This window comes from Triturus cristatus, chromosome 2_1 (genome assembly GCF_964204655.1).
Source record: "Triturus cristatus chromosome 2_1, aTriCri1.1, whole genome shotgun sequence".
Taxonomy (NCBI): domain Eukaryota; kingdom Metazoa; phylum Chordata; class Amphibia; order Caudata; family Salamandridae; genus Triturus; species Triturus cristatus.
The window spans coordinates 189,324,885-189,341,584 of NC_140581.1; positions in this window are offsets into that span (position 1 = coordinate 189,324,885).

The following is a 16,700-nucleotide window of genomic DNA, read 5'->3' on the forward strand; positions in this document are numbered from 1 at the left end:
AATGGCAGTAGGTATCGGTATATGTTTGGACGGCCAAATGATCGCGAAACTCATTGTGATCGAATGAGATGGTGGCGTGACGCTAGTATGACTGAAGGACTGTTTCCCGTTAGAACTGAAGGAGAAAGTGAGGGAAGGAAGTGCCTAGAAAAGAGAAATCATGTAGAAACCCGGAGGTATGGGGCCAACGAGACAGATGATGATGTCCTAGATGATATGTTTTTCAAAAGCCCACCTCCGTACAGGCAGGAACCAGAGACGCCAACCGCAGATACACCAGTGAGGGAGACTCTGAGAATCATTAAGACAGAAGTTGTAACTCCGGAGGTGAAGAGAAGAAACTCCCTAAGAGAGCGGGGAAAAGATAATAGGGTAGAGAGTAAAAATTCCAGGGAATTAGCAGAAACCACATTAGAGCTGACAGAGAAAATAAGAGAATTGACGAAAAATCTGGAAGCAGTTACGGTCCCTGTGACCATAAGTCCTGTAATGCCGATTTTTGAGAAGCAGAAAGAAAGTGAGCGTGGTCTAACAGTTCCGTATGTGAGCAGTAGACCAGCGGAACAACCCCAAATCAAAGCAAGGGAGAATCCTTGGAGACATACCATGAGGGAAGGTGGATTGAATATGTCAAATAACCCATTTAACAATCTTGATTTGATAGAAAGAGACAGATTTGCAGGAGGACCAATATTAGAACCTCAGAGATTGACAGAACCAGGGAATGTAGAGAAATCAGTGAGCTTAACTACCGAAGAATTGAATGAATGGCTGAAGGGTTTGCAGGATAAAGAGAAAGAATCTCATACCATTGATGTGGCAAAATTACGGATGGTGTTAGAAGAATTGATTGTAGGGACCATCCCAACAGAAAAGCTGAAAAATTATCAAGACGAGGAATTACTGTTTCTGTGCAAAAGCGTCACCTGGAGAGCAAAGAATTTGCATGACAGACTAGAAGAAATAGAAAGTGAAATGGGAATTGACATAGACAAGGTAAAAGCTCTACAGAAGCCATATCGAGAGGATTTCACAGAAAAGGATATTGAGAATCTGAACCCAGCAGGACGAATAGTCCAGATTAAGGATATAATCACAGTATTGAGGAAATGGGGAGATGTGGGCAAATGGAAGAGCAGGTGGTATAGGAAGCGGGATGACGCTTCAGACAGAACATTTCCAGCATTTCCTATGAGAGAAAAGGAGAAGGTGGTGACAGAGTTTCCTATGAGAGAGATTCCAGGAGGGGGATATGTGCATGTCCCCTGGACCAGACAGGATATTTTGTCATTTACTAATGATTTCCCTCGATTACGGGAAAAGCCAGTCGAGTGGTACAGACAGGTAGACAGATTTGTTAAATTGTCAAAAGTGCTGTGGATTGATCTGAATAGTCTGTTTGATATAATAGTGCCAGCAGACTTATGGGCAGAATGCAAGATAGTCATAGATTGGCCAACAAAAGAATACCCGAGAGATCCCAAAACAGGAGCACCAGACCCCGAGGTAATGAAGAAATACAAACAGGTTATGGTATTTTTGAAAAACAAAGTGCCTCCCAAAGAAACAGACTGGGTTAAAATAGATCGAACACACCAGGAAGTGAAAGAGTCAGTCCACGCATACTATGAAAGGCTAATTTTAGCTTTCAAACAGTTTAGTGGGGACGACAGTTTGGGAGAAAAGGACCTGAGTCATTTTGTGTACAGATTTGTGTATGGTCTGCGTCCAGAAATTGGGGACATGATTAAGCAGCACACTGTGGACTGGCAGAGCAAGAAAATAGATGAGATCATAAGGCATGCTAAATACTTCAGTGATGAGATTGAGGCAAAGCAGCGAAAACTAAAGGAAAAGGCAATGTGGGCTCAAGTGAAAGTTGCAGAGAGACAGGAAGCTCAGCTGGTAGAACAAGCTAATAATCCAGGTATTAAATCAAGATTTGGCCCAGGAAAAGGCAAGGGTAATATAGAAGAAGCAAAGAAAAAGTTCCCGTGTCACAATTGCAGAAGATTAGGGCACTGGAAATCCAAGTGTAAATATCCACCAGGTACTAATAATGAAAATCCATCATTGAATCCACAGGTGCAGTGTGAGGGGAGTGGCCCACCGTCGCAACAGCAGAAGGCTGTTAATCCACAGAATCAGGTGCCAAAACCACCACTACCGCAAAGCAGGAACACCCAGAGATATAGCAAGGAAGCGGGATTCTACAATGAAGAACAGGTAAACAAACCGCCCCGCGCGAGCGCTGTGTCCCAATATTAGCTGCAAAATGACGAAAGTGAGCCAGAAGAGATTTATTGACGGTGCCGAAAAGAGGAAGCAGGGTGCGTACTTGGCGCATCTCTAGAAATAGATCAGACAGGACCATTTGTGGATGGAAAAGTTAATGATGAGAACATTACTTTTCTAGTAGACACTGGAGCTCCACGATCCACTGTCAGATCAGCAGATGTGAAAAATCTTCCTCTTTCGGATGAAACAATCCAAGTGGTTGGTGTATCAAACACCCAGATTAGAACGTACCTTACTGAACCGGTAAAGGTCAGAATAGGGAAATTTTCAGACATGCACCGATTTGTGGTGTGTGACACCAGTCCTGTGAATTTACTAGGTAGGGATTTGTTGTGCAAAATGAATTGCACCATATTCTGTACACCAGACGGAATAGCTTTTGAAACACCAGATGAAGATGTTCTGTATAAAATGACCATAGCTAACCGAGAGTGAGAGATTGCTGGAACCTATGCAGTATTCAATCCAGATGAATTGCCCCCAGAACTGAAACAGACAGTGAAGGCAGCAGTCTGGGATTTCACTGGAGAAGATGTAGGCCTGATGAGAAATGTAGACCCAGTAAAAATCGCTGTAAAGGAAGGAGCAGTTTACCCAAACATTCCACAATACAGACTGACACCTGAAATAATTGCAGGAGTAACCCCTCTGATTAAGAAAATGATCCAGCAAGGAGTGTTAAGGGAAATAATGAGCTGTCCATGTAATTCGCCTATAATGGGACTGAAAAAGCCGAGTGGGAAATTCAGGATTGTGCAAGATTTGAGAAAGATTAACAAGATTGTTGTCTCATGTTGTCCCATTGTTCCAAATCCCTCAGTAATTTTGTATCAGATCCCACATGATGCAGAATGGTACACAGTAATTTGATTTCGGTTTGGAGAGCGCATTTTGGCATGGTGCCGAATCCCACAGGGGTATACAGAGAGACCCTCCATTTTCAATCAGTTGCTCAAGAAATACCTGGAAAGTCTTACTATGCCTGAGAGTTCAGTTTTGGTCCAGTACATTGACGACCTATTGGTGGCGTCAAAGACACGTGAGGCCTGTGAAACAGACACCATAGCTTTGTTAAATCATTTAGCAGATAGAGGACTGAAGGTATCTCCAACAAAATTGCAATACTGTAAAAAGGAAGTAACATACTTGGGTCATACTATCGAAAAAGGGCTGAGAAAAGTAACCATAGATAGGATCAGAATCATTAGAGGAATGAGAGCTCCAATGACCCAAAGAGAGGTGAGAATGTTCCTAGGAATGGTTGGTTACTGTCGTCAGTGGATAAGTAACTTTTCCCTGATTGCCAAACCATTGGTGAAATTGACAAAAAGTGAGGTAAAAGACTCCCTTGAACTGAACAAAGAAGAATTGGCAGCATTTAAACAGTTGAAGAACAGTCTTTGTGAAGCCCCTGCTCTGGGCATGCCAGACTATGAGAAAGAGTTTGAGCTATACTGTAGTGAGCGAAACGGATGTGCACTCTCAGTGTTAATACAGAAACATGGAAGGCAAAGGAGACCAGTGGCATATTTCTCGTCAATGTTAGATCCAGTGGCGATAGGTCTGCCAGGATGTCTGAAAGCAGTAGAGGCTACATGCCGAAGCCTAGAGCAGAGTGAGAGAATCGTGATGGGGTATCCAGTAAGAGTGTTTGTACCTCATAGTGTGGCGATCCTTTTGATAAGAAGTCGAACACAGTTCATGTCACAAAGTCGGCTGACTAAGTATGAAAAGGTCATTCTAGGTGCAACCAATGTGAGTCTGGAAAGATGTGTGAATGTGAATCCAGCTACACTTTTACCTGATGCAGAGAGAGTGGAGATAAGAGAGGACGTTGATCATGATTGTCTGGATGTGCTTGACTACTGCACGAAACCTCGACCTGACATAAGAGATCTGCCACTGCCAGAAAGTGATTATGTGTTTTTTGTGGATGGATCCTGTCTGAGAAAAGATGAAGGAGTGTTGAGCGCAGCATATGCAGTATGCACAGTTTCAGCAGTTATAGAGGCATCAACCTTGAAAGGAGTTAAATCCGCTCAAGTAGCAGAAATAGTGGCATTAACCAAAGCATGCAAAATTGGGAGGAACGTGAGAGTGACTGTGATGACTGATAGCCAGTATGGCTTCGGAGTTGTCCACGACTTTGGCCAATTGTGGCTGCAGAGAGGTTTCCTGACCTCAAGTGGAACTCCCATAAGGAATGCAGAAGTGGTGGGAAAATTGCTTGAGGCAATACAAATGCCCAAAGAATTGGCTGTGGTAAAATGTGCTGCTCATGGACAGGGTAGTGATTACATCACTACTGGCAATCGCTTTGCAAATGACATGGCTCAGTATTGTGCCCGAAACAAATACTCAATTAATCGGTCAAAAGAAAAGGAAATGTCTTCTTGCTCCATAATGTTTACTAACGTTGTGGGAACATGGGATGAAGTGAGGCAGTTGCAGGATGAGGCAGTAGATGAGGAAATGAGACAGTGGGTAAAAGCAGGTTGTGCACCCAGGGAAAAGGATCATGTGTGGGTCTCTCGGGATGGAAGACCAGTAATGCCTGATAGCATGATGTCAACCATGGCACGGATGTATCATGGCCAAGGTCATCTGGGAAGGGATGCCATTATAAGGGCTTTTAAGCAGACCTGGTACAACCCAAAATTCAGGTTGATCGCAGAAAGTCTCTGTCAGAGATGCCTGACATGTCAGCAGTACAATTCTGGAAGGAAAACTGTGGTGAGTCTAGGCACCATAGGCCGGGAGGGAGGACCTTTCACCAGAATGCAAGTAGATTTCATTGAAATGCCCCCTTTTAACAAACTGAGGTATGTTTTGGTGGTAGTTTGTCTGTTCTCCAGGTGGGTGGAAGCATATCCAACCAGAAGAAATGATGGAATCACAGTGGCCAAGCTATTGTTGAGGGAATTCCTCCCAAGGTACGGGTTCCCAGTAACCATAGAATCAGACAGAGGAGGACATTTCTACAATGAGATCATGAAATTGATCTGTGAAGCATTGGGTGTGCAACAAAAACTGCATTGTGCCTACCGACCAGAGGCTTCTGGTGTGGTTGAGCAAATGAATGGTACTATCAAAAACAGAATAGGGAAAATGTGTTTAGCCACAGGTATGAAATGGCCTGATGTCTTGCCTCTGGTTTTGATGACCATTAGGTCTACTCCAGACAGAACTACAGGTTTGAGTCCACACGAGATCATCATGGGACGCGCCATGAGACATGTGTTTGTACCAGTCAACAAGCTGATGACTATAACTGATGACATGATTTTGGATTACGGTAAAGGCCTGGCTGACGCAGTTCATTCTGTGTTTCACCAGGCTGGTGCAGATGCCACCACACTTGAAAAGAAACCAGCACATGATTTGAGCCCAGGGGACTGGGTGAGGATAAAAGTCCACAGAAGAAGAAATTGCCTGGTTCCAAGGTGGAGAAGGCCAAGACAGGTCATCTTGACCACAACAACTGCTGTGGAGTGTGCGGGACTGAAAAACTGGATACATGCAAGTCACACTCTGAGAGTTCCAAATCCAGCAGATGGCATTGGGAAAGAATACTTTGACGAATCAGAATCAAGTGATGAGTCAAGCAATGAGAATATAAAGTCAAAAGAAAATCCTGAAAGGGGGGAAAATGAGCCAAGACTAGTTCAGACCCCCAGAGAGGAAATTCTGAGGAAAAGATTGCAGATTTCAGATAGTTCAGATTCTGGAGATGAGCAAAACGCCAATGGTGAACACAGAAAGAAGAAAAGAAAAGAAAAGAATGTCCAGTCAGAAGTAACATTTACACCAAATGAGAGAGTAGAAGAAATTCCACCTGAGAAAATACTGGAAGAAAAAGAAGGGACAGTCACAGAAAGAGAGGGACAGATTGCGGAAAAACCCCGAGGAGGTGTAGGGAACTGCAACACCCAGCTAGGTGAAGGGACAAGTAGCCAGCAGGGAGATTACGTGCCGGAGACCCGAGGAGGGACAGAAGTAGGGCCAACCCAAGAGGTGGAAAAATAAATTACTGAAAAGGGAAAATCAAACGAGACAGAATCTGAGGACAGTGAAACTGAAATTCCAGAGGGTCGAGTTCTAAGAAAGAGAACTTGGATTGAGGAAAGAAACAGTAAAGACGGCAAAACAAGAAGAAATGCTAAAGGAGATCTTTGGCCAAACAAAATTAAGAAACTGAGATATCGATTGACACGAGTCAAACCCTCAGAAGCTGAACAGGTGAATGAAGTAACCAGTCAGCATCCAGAGAAAGAGGGAGAAACAGAAGTGTCTGAAGCAAACAAATGATCAAGAAAACCAAACCAGAAGTATAAGTCACCTGAATGGACGTACGCAGCACTATCTGAACAAAAAGAAGAGGCAGATAGTCAAGGAAATCCAGAGGAGACTTTACTGAGATTGATAAAAGAAGAAGAAACAGGGGAAATCCTGAGAGTTATCTTATCCGACATCGGAGAAGAGGCGGAAGATCAGGAAATCCTGTATGTGGATGATGAGAAAGAAGTCAAAAACGACGAGAGACCAAGCTGAGTAATTTCAAATCGGTCCTTGTAGAAATACAAAGGATTGAAAAAGAAATTGAAGTATTCGGATCACCTGATAAGGTCTTAGATCTTGTAGGAAAGCTACAAGAGGTGGAGTAGAAGAGGCTAAGTCAAAAGACACGGTTATTTCTAACAAGATGGCTAACAAAGATGATAACAAGAGTAGATGTACCTTCATGAGAAGATGGTGCAAGACATGTTGTTGTTGTACAGGACTATTAATGCTTCTTTGGAGCGTACTCGCTCTTTTGATCTCTTTTAAAGTAACTTTAGATACACTAGCAGGACATACTGAGAATATGACTAACATAGTGAAAAGCTCACAGAAGGTAATACCAGTCAGAAAAAGCTCTGACCATATGCATCAAGATAGGTCAATAACTGATTTTTCTAGCAATGTGTTTTCAAAATTATTGTATGAATATGTGAAAACCATGGATGTAAGGGATTGCTACGTATGTATGCAATTACCTGCATCTGTTTCAGAAGGGGTGACTTATCATCACCTCCCAGCAACTTATGGAATAAGATGTAGCGTTTTAACTAGCATATTTTATCAAGTAGGAAAATTAGAGTATAATTTGTCTAATATAGATAATATTCATGGACGATTGCCCATGAATAAAGAATTAAATCCAGCTAAAGATGCTAATGTATTAGGAGAAATATTTATAGAAACTAAAGGACTAACTCTAGAATATATTTTTAATAACAATTTAACTTGCAGTTGAAAACAGAAGAGAAAACATTTTTGGATATGGTTGAAGAGAGGAGATTGAAAATACACAAGAATGCAGAGGGACATAAAGAAGGGGAAAACATTTGGGAAATAGATGGGAAAAAGGAGACACCGGGTGGAGTTAAACCAACAATAGCTATAGACTCACCCCAGAAAGGCAAATTATGCATCATGAGGGAAAGATCCCAATATGATTATATCTATATAGGGACAAGTGAGTGTCATGATACATACTTCATTGCATCCGGATGGGGATTTAGAGGTGGAAAAGATCCAGTTTTCCCTGGACTGTACTGTATTTGTGGGAATAAGGCTTCCTACAGGTTGCCCGACCATTGGTATGGCACATGTTATGTTGGCCTGGTCTTTCCAAAGATCTTTCACATGGATAGAGTAGAGAATAGTGGACCAAATAACCTACTAATGCGTAGCAGAAGAGAAACTTGGTTAGAAATTGTAGGTGATATTTTTGGAGCCTTGATACCAGCAGTGGGAATATCTTGGAATGCAAATAATATTCGGAAATTGTCAACCATGGTGGATCGCTTGTCAACAAGCACCGCTGGAGGTTTTCTCTTGGTAAACACTGAGCTGGTTGCCATGCGTGCTATGATTATGCAAAATCGACTTGCCCTTGATATTTTATTGGCAAAAGAGGGTGGAGTCTGTGGAATGCTGAAAGTTCAACATTGTTGCACTTACATTCCTGACGAAAGCAAAGATCTAAAAGTCTATATTAAGAATATTACAGAGTTGCATGATGAAATAAAACCACTGGAGGTTGAAAGTATCTGAACTAGAATTAGTAATAAAATGGCTGCTATTAAAGCTTTCTTAGGTAAATTAGGTAGTACTATATTAGGGAAAATATTATTTCCATTGACCTGTGTGATTTTCGCATTATTGATACTTAGATTAGGATGTATGTGTTGTAGACATAGAAGAAATAAAAAGAAGGTTAAATGAGAAATTTACAAAAGGAGGGAAAAGAAACTAGAAAAAGATCTCAGTGAAATAGAATTGGAAGAGTGGAAGAAGAGTATGTATGATAAAACAAAAAGAGAAGATGAAAGGGAAACAGAATTTTGATTGAGCAAGAAGACATCTCGAATTTCTGTAAAAGGGGAAATAAATTGTTGTGTGGATTTTGTTTGGTGATAAAATCACCAAAGGGGGGATTGATGGAGCGGGTAAAATATTTTCTTTTTATATCCCCAATCCATTTATATAAGTTTATATTAAAATGATTAATAATTAATTCTAATAATTAATATAGTGGTGTGAAAATAATTAATCAACCTTATTAACCAAGAGACTACATGTGGGAATGCATTTGCATGGCTAAAATAAGTGAACAAAGTTTGTACGCATATTAAGTTTATATGTTGGCTTAAGCAGTGTTAATGTGATTTGCGCTTAAATAAACCAGCATTAATAGCTTTGAATGTTGCATATGGCTAGATAAATACATACACATAAGGGTAATAGTAAGGGAATAACACTGTTTTAATTATTTCAATGTATTAATTATGATTTTGTGTTTTCTTTACTTAAGTTGACTATTCTGGCCTACCAAAAGATGGCTGCCGACTGAAACCTAACTAAAGTACATGACTTCATCATTTGAACAATGGAGAAAGGCGCCTGCACTGACTTCATTCGTGTCCCTTGTGTGACCTGTCAGACCATGCCCATGAAGACTACTCTGGGCGAGATGCCAATGTCCCTGAACATGAAGCAATTGTTGCTATTTGGGAACCAAAAGCCACCTATTCACAATAGACTGATACTTCCCTGACCTGGGAACAGCCTTTCCCATGCGCCTAGTTTATTCATCATCCGTATGGGAAATTTGGAGAATGTTTCTTAATGTATTTAGATGTGGCTGAATTCAGCCAATCAGGGGCCTGGAAATAAAGAAAATGTTACTATTACATGTAAATTTTAGTATAAATATTAGTAGTCTAGAGAGGGAAAGCGTGCGTTCGTGACCCAAGCTGATCGATGCTACTCTACGCGACACTCTATGCTGCTCTTCGCTAGGAGATCCTTATGCTGACGAAAGAGGGCGGGACTTTAAGATTCTGATGAAATTTCTGAGGACCGGTTCTGACTTAGAAAACGACAATTAGCCAGAATAGGTAAATATGACAAAAGATAATATGGCACTGTTAGGATTTAACCTGCAATTTGATTAGATAAAGAAAATGGTTATTAGAAGAACTGTGTCGGGTGATTATTTCTGTCAATGTTTATTTGATTAAATGAGAGTCAAAGTGAATTTCATCATAACCTATCTTAACTAAATGATCTAGTCGACCTCCGGATGGAGGAACTAATAGGGTAAATCGATAGATGAGTTGCCTCTATCCAAAGTGAATAGCTGTAGTTCAGGAGATTGATCATCCTCTGTAGGCACGGATAGTGTGATGAGAATGAATGTTGGTGTTATGGGCCCCACCAGCGTGTGATGTGTGTATGTGCGTGTGACTGAGAAATCATTCCGTCCGTGGACGCAGGGGAAGATTTTGTGTTCTGAACTGCACCACTGGCATTAGGGCTCTATGCACTTTTTCCCTGGTAAGCAGAGGTAAGGTGCTGCTCGTTCCCTAAAGCATGGTGCAATTGGCATCTATCTGATTGGTACATTTTTAATTCAATTGTAAGTGACTGAATGAATAAATTAATAAAGGCATTTATATAGCGCACAGCTACTCAAAAGAGTGTCCCTGCGGATGAAAGGCCCCTGGAGTAGACCCCCCTATTGACTACAATTGCAAAAAAGAAAAGGTAAGAGGGGAAAACAGAGAGCGAGGGCAGATTACTCACAGTTATTGGTTAAAAAGTAAAGTTTTCTTAAAAAAAGACAAGGACCCGCTAAATATGGGTTCCTATAGACCCATAACACTCCTAAACAGTGATGCTAAGTTATATTCTAAGATTCTCGCTTCCCGCCTCAATAGAGTTATGCTGCAATTGGTTTCCCTGTGGCAGCACGGATTTATACATGGAAGGGGGACAGAGGATCACATAAGAAGACTTATTACAGTGCTTGATGCCTCTGATGTCTTAAAACTCCCAGTAGCAGTGGCATTTCTAGACGCCGAAAAGGCATTTGATCGTGTCTCCTGGAGCTATTTATGGAAATGCCTTAAAGCTAATAATTTAGGAGAAGGCTTCATTAGGGCAATGCAGGCTCTTTATTACAAATCGTCAGCGCAGGTACAGATCATGGGAGCCTTCTTTGAAACTTTCCCCATAGAACGAGGGACAAGACAAGGATGCCCATCTTCCCCCTTGCTATATGCACTGTATATGGACCCATTTCTCAGGGCCTTAGAGACCTCAGAGAACATCCCCCCTTTTAGACTAAATCATATGGATATTAAAATTTTGGCATACGCTGACGATGTCGCTGTTGTCACGTCGGAATTATCCACTGCATTGCCTGAAGTCGAAATGTTGGCCGAGAAGATCGGTCGAATTTCTGGTTATAGGCTTAACAGGGACAAAACCCAGATTCTAGTTAATAAATCTATGATTTCTATAGATGATAGAATAGTGGAGGAGGCGGTATATCTTGGTATCCGTGTCAGGGCTAAAACTGAGGAGATAGTAGAGGCAAATATAACTCCTATAATACATAAAATTAAGAAGGATATGGGTCGATGGGATAATCTGAAGCTATCTATTATCGGGAGATGTAACTTGGTTAAAATGGTAGTCTTACCGAAATTACTATACATTTTTCGCACAATACCCCTGGAAATACGTAATTTGTGGTTTCAACTGATTGAGCGAGAGATAGCGAGATTCATTTGGTCTTATAAAAAAACGCTCCGTGCAAATTGTTTCTTAGCTCTACCAGCTGAAAGAGGCGGACTTGGGTTACCAAATTTTAGACTATACTATTTGGCGGCATCACTCAAATACTATTGGCCCTTGTTTCGACCCCTCGATAATAGGACCATGATTGTGAATGCCCTGCCTACTATATATGAGATGCTAATGGGCCCGGGAGTACGTGGCTGTTTCTTAAAAATGTATGAGCCCAGCTATTACAAAAGAACTCGATTTAAGAGTTTGATCACCGCATATCAAATTTGGACCAGGGTTAGAAACAAATTAGGTATGGGCAGGTTTAGTAGATACACCCCATTTCTTGACAACAGTCAGGTCCCCGAAACACTGCTGGATGGATATTTTGACCGGTGGATAAGGGCCGGAGTTCGTAAAACAGCAGACCTGCTGGATGGGGATCAGCTAGCCACATTTGATATAGTTAAAAATAGGTTTAATCTTACTAACAGCGACTTTTTTAAGTTTCTACAAATAAGGGATTTCATTACTAAGAAAATTGGAGGTACCATTGGATTTACTGCTATCCCGCTGTTAGAGATCATAACCGGCAGCGACCCCCCCACAATTTCGAGGCTTTATGGGATACTTATGGAAGGTGTACCTGACGATATCGAAAAGCATTCTAATAAATGGCAGGAAAGGCTTGAGGTTACCGACTCGTGCCTGGAAAGCGCTATTGTATTAGCTAATACTGTATTGTCTACAGCTAACCTCCGCGCACAATGTTTTAAAACATTCTTTGATCTCTATATCTCTCCTGCTAAAATCATTAAATGGGGTGGGTCGGAGGGTATCCACTGTTTTAGATGTAAAATTTTGGGTGCAGACCTGGTGCATATTTTTTCTACATGCCCGGAGCTTGAGAAACTTAGGCTGGAGGTCACCTCGTTTCTGCAACATGTTCTGAAAAGAAGGATATCGCTATCTCCCCAACTTATGCTACTTGGGGTATCAATACCAGAGGACAACTGCAAGGAGTTTCTTTTTATTTCGATGTCTATACTTAGACTATGTATCGCCTCCTCGTGGCTTGATCCACAACCTCCAACATTCGGGCAATGGAAAATACGCTTGTTACATGTATTTCATTTGGAGAATGCCCTCTATGCTCAAAAGGGGAAAAGAGGGAAAATTAAGGGATTAAAGATTTGGAGACCACTTAGTGATTGGGCAAATGATTTAAACAATAATAGTTAAATCTTTATTGGCTTTTAGCTTGGTTTCCTATCTACCTTTTTTTTTTCCCCCCTTTTTTCTTTCTCTTTCTTTTCTAAAAACCTCGGATAAATCTGTTTTAAAATTATTCGAAATGGTTTATACTATATACCTCCACTGTATGTACGTGCTTGCATCTCAAGTAAGGCTGTAACTTTGTTTTCTCTTCATAAAGGTTTTGGAAAAAAAAAAAAAAAAAAAAAAGAAAGTAAAGTTTTGAGACGCTACCTGAAAGTAGCTAAATCTGTCACTGCTCTCAGTGATGGGGGAAGCGCATTCCAGGCCTGAGCACCAAGGAACCCAAACGAGAAGCCCCCAGCCCGAACGCGAGAAATTCTAGGGACTGTGGCCAGATTCATCGAGGAGGATCTCAGAGTTCTGGTAGGAACATAGTGAACAGTCCTTCGGCAAAGGTACTTAGCCCCCTTTCCATGCAAAGCTTTAAAGAATAGCACCATAGCTTTAAATCTGATTCTATTCTTTACTGGGAGCCAATGGAGTGCTCTGAGGTGGGGGGACATATGAGTCCTAGCTTTAAGCCTGGAATGGCTTTGGCGGCAGCATTTTGTGCCACCTGCAGATGCTTGAGAAGATATTCTGGAAGGCGTAGGTAGAGTATATTCACATAGTTCAATTTTGAAGTAATCAGTGCCTGAACCACAGATCTCCTGTAGTCTAAAGTCAGGAGTGGAAGGAATTTCCTCAGCATCCTGAGGAGACCAAAGCACGTTCCCACCACAGACTGGACTTGGGCTTTCATAGATAAGCGATCATCTATCAAGAGACCCAGATTCTTTACCTTTTGTTGTGCAGCGAGAGGTGGCGACATATCTTCTGGCCACCAGAGTCTCCAGTCGTCTGGCGGTTGAGTGTCGAAAAAGATAATTTCCGACCTTTCTGGATTGCATTTAAGCTGGTTCGGTCTTAGCCATGCAAACACTTTTGAGAGGCAAATTTTGATCTTGGATCCCTCAAAACTCTTTCCTTTGTCACAGGAGAAAAGGAGCTGAGCATCGTCAGCGTACGATATAATTTTCGCTCCGTATGTGTCCGCCAGGACAGCTAAAGGGGATATATAGAGATTGAATAATGTGGGGCTCAGAATGGAGCACTGAGGGACTCGCACCTCCATTTCCGGGATTCCAGCTGCAGAAGGAGGAATCCAAACCTCCTGATCCCTGTCTTTGAAATAGGAGGCAAGCCACTTTAAAACTGAGCCTCCGATACCGAGAGCCTGGATCCTATCCAAAAGTTTAACATGGGGCACGGTATCGAAGGCCGCTGATAGGTCTAACAGGATCAGAATGGCTTTCCCTCCCCCATCCAGGCTCACCCTGATGTGTTCCGAGACTTCTAATAGGGCAGATTCGATGCTATAGTTGGCTCTGAACCCGGACTGACTACTGTGGAGAAGGCTGTTGGTTTTCACATAGTCAGTCATCACCAAGCTAACATATTTCTCCAACACCTCAGAGAAGGCGGGGAGAAGGGAGATGGGCCTGTAACTTTCTGGAATTTTCGGGTTAACGGACGGTTTTGAGGTCATTTTTGTAGAGTGTGAATTCGACTGACCCCAAGGTATTGGAGCGCTTTACAAAAGCGGCAGTTACATTACACGCGGTCAGATTAAGGTTTTTGTTTTTAGGTGCGCTGAGATTAAGTGATGCCGACCCTGTCTCTGTTTATTCATTATTTCCAATCTACCTAACAAATGGGAGCATTTTATTGTTATTGCTATGTCCAGGGCTCCTGGGCTCCCTCTGTCCTGCCCTCTGTCCCAGAGGGCGAGGCTGGGGGATTGCAGGTAAACGGATGGTGCGAGAAGTGTTTTCAATGGAAAACTCTGGAGAAGAATGCCTCATGAATAGAGTTGTGGGGAGGAGGGATGTGACATCTCCTCCTTTGGAAAGTGCTTCACTGTTTTTTTTCATAGGCTGTTCAATACTCTAGTGATGTTGTCGCACACAGAATGTTATAGTGCTTATGACTTGCATCAAAGCACTTGTCTTTCTGTCTGCGCGTTATAAAAAGACTTGGAATGAGTCCATATATGTGTCCTAAGGCAAGCTTGCATTCCTGAATCACAGTGTGTGACCCAGTGTGTAGTAATTGTATAGCTCTTCAATCCCTGGCGACGCAGCACCCAGGATAATGTGATGCATGGTTATGAGGTCCCAAAGGCGAGACTGATTCTGTTTTTCTAACTTGGAATTTGTCCATTTAAAACCAAGTGCCCTTCTACAAATCCCAGTTGAACTGAGTGTACAGAGTAACCCAGGCGTCTTGCCTGAGTTGGCTTAAAGTAAATTCAACATAACAGCACTAGCCAAGGGTATTGGAAACATTGCTGTAAATTGCCAAGACATTTGTGTAATCATCTAACAGAGGGCCAAGATGCTTAGTTAATATATCTATTATTAAACAAGGAATCTGTTCCAGTCACAAGAGGAGACATCGGCACTGGCTGAAGCTGCACATTTTTATTTAGAGCAAAATTACAAGTCAAGCCTGATTAAGAGAAGTACATTTATGCACTAAGGCGATTATTACTGATGTAATATTGTTGTATTTAATTAGCTTTTTCCATAGTTAAGATTATGTGGACCACCTAAGCGGGTAAGTCGAATGCCTCTTACATCCACTTTAATTTGGTAAGGGAACATGTCACTTTTATAAAGGAGTGGTGTTAAATTCTCAAAACCTACCATGTTTTTAAGGATATTTTGGATGTTCAGCAAGTCCTAATGAATGTGTGGGGCACAACTATTTTAGGGCGTTTGGAATTATGCAGTAGGTGTGGATCCAATTATGTGGCAGGACTGACTAGATCATGCACTGTAATGCGGCACATTTTGTGATAGTATAACTTCATTATTTTGTGATTTTTACTCATGTTGACAATATATGGGTAAAAGGTTTCACCTCATTAGTACCAGTTTTAATACCCAATAGATCTAAAAAACAACTGAAAAATGACCAATCAATGTTTGTGAAGGGCCTTCCTCTGCACTGCACTGCACTGCAACACATGTTGCAGCATTATAGTAACTTTTGATCCGTAAGAGATAGAAACAATTAAAAAAAAATATTCAAACCAGCAGATTATGTGGCTAATCCATAATTATGTGGCAAAGGCTGCGACTGCAGAATCATGTAATTTAAGCGCCATGAACTACGATTTCTTTTTCACGTCTGCAGCAGAGAGCATTGGTGGCAATTGGCCCAATATCATCAGGGTGATAGTCAGCCAGTCCTGGATTTTAAGCCAACCAACTAAGCACGCTGGGACTTGTATAGCCATACATATACTGGAAAGGGTGAATCTACTACTCGCATCGTGCTAAGGGCTGTTGGCTATGAAGCCTTGAGCAGATGAAAATCACATTCAAGACATGGGACAAAGTGACAAGTATGAGAGTGAATGTCCTACTCTTTCGTATAAACTGCAGTAAAGCTGCTGAAATAAACCTTTGTAGCTTGTCAAAATATGAAAAATCACTTTATTTGTAATTATCAGTTTAGCATGGAAGGCTTTAATCATTATCATCTGTGCTTAGTTTGTGCCAGTGGCTGCAGGTAGCGGGCACCGGCACCCATTCCTGCGGACCAGTACTTATCTTTGATCATCAGACTTTGACCCAGAACAAAAGAGAGAAAGGCATACAAAAGAAGAAGGAAGGAAGAAAGGAATGATAGGAAATCAATCACAAAAGGAGAAAAAAGGGATAGAAAAGCCTGCAGGAGTGGGATAAAGTAAAAAGAAGAGGAGGGTGAGGGAAGAAAGAGGTGAAAGGTGAATCAAGACTAGGCAGCCATGCTAGTCAGCAACCATGATGGGCTCCTATGAAAGCATTTTGCCCCTTGCAGCATTGTTTTATAAATTAATTAAGACCTATGTCATATCATTCACATACCAGGGGGCATGAAAGCGTTCAGCTGTGAGTTTCAAAACACTCATGAGAGAAAACTGCAATACAGAGAGTACTGCCAAGCTGTAAAGGAAACAGACTGCATACATCACT